Raw genomic sequence first — 1,531 nt, 5'->3', positions numbered from 1 at the left:
TTGCCGAGTATGCTCTTTGTAGTAAGAGTGATACCTAGCTGGAATACTGTCCCCTATAAATCAGTGATGCTCCTAAACAACGAAGTGATGCCCATATACATCACACTGATGCCCCCTAAATGCTAGAGTGATGCACCCTAAATATCAGAGTGATGCCTCTAAATATCAGACTGAGGCCCCCTAAACCCTAGAGTGATGCTCCCTAAATGCTAGAATGCCCCCCATACATCAGAGTGGTGCTCTCAAAATGCCAAAATTAATTTTTTTTTAACAATATGTGAATCAAATCAAATTGTATATATTTTATTAAAATTTCTAGAATTATACGGCCTCTGTTCTTTTAAGGAACTTATGTCATTGGCAAATGTTGTTCAAGTCTTATGTCATTGGCAAGATCGAACACATGAGAGTAATGTCCCAAAAATATCAGAGTGATGCCATCAGAGTAATCCCCCTAAAATATCAGAGTGATGCGCCCTAAATATCAGAGTGAGACAATGAAAGTGATGTACCAAAATGTCAGAGTGATGCCTCCTAAATATCAGAGTGATGCCACTAAATATCATAGTGATGCCCTCAAAATATCACAGTGATGCCCCCTAAATATTAGAGTGAAACAATCAAAGTGATGCACCTAAATATCAGAGTGGTGTCCCCTAAATATCAGAGTGATGCCATCAGAGTGATGCCCCAACATATCAGAGTGATGAGCTCTAAATATCAAAGTGATGCCATCAGAATGATTCCATCAGAGTGATGCCCTCTAAATATCAGTGTGATGCCATCAGAGTGATACCCCAAAATATCAGAGTGATCCGCCCTAAATATCAGAGTGAAACAATGAAAGTGATGTACCTAAATATCAGAGTGATGCCTCCTAAATATCAGAGTAATGCCACTAAATATCAGAGTGATGCTCTCAAAATATCACAGTGATGCCCCCTAAATATTAGAGTGAAAATATCAAAGTGATGCACCTAAATATCAGAGTGATGTCCCCTAAATATCAGAGTAATGACCCAACATATCAGAGTGATGAGCTCTAAATATCAGATTGATGCCATCAGAATGATGCCATCAGAGTGATGCCCTCTAAATATCAGTGTGATGCCATCAGAGTGATGCCCCAAAATCTCAGAGTGATGCGCCCTAAATATCAGAGTGAAACAATGAAAGTGATGTACCCAAATATCAGAATGATGCTTCCTAAATATCAGAGTGATGCCACTAAATATCAGAGTGATGCCCTCAAAATATCACAGTGGTGCCCCCTAAATATTAGAGTGAAACAATCAAAGTGATGCACCTAAATATCAGAGTGATGTCTCCTAAATATCAGAGTGATGCCATCAGAGTGATGCCCCAACATATCAGAGGATAGAGGAATAGAGGAATCCCCCAATAATCACAGTGATGCCTCCTGAACATCAGAGCGATGCCCCCTAAATACTAGAGTGATGTCCTTATATGCCAGAGTGAATACCTCTCAACACCAGAGTGATGACCTCTATACAATAGGTTGATGCCCCCA

The sequence above is a fragment of the Lottia gigantea genome (genome assembly GCF_000327385.1).
Source record: "Lottia gigantea unplaced genomic scaffold LOTGIsca_384, whole genome shotgun sequence".
NCBI lineage: Eukaryota > Metazoa > Mollusca > Gastropoda > Lottiidae > Lottia > Lottia gigantea.
Note: the sequence above shows the minus strand (reverse complement) of the source record.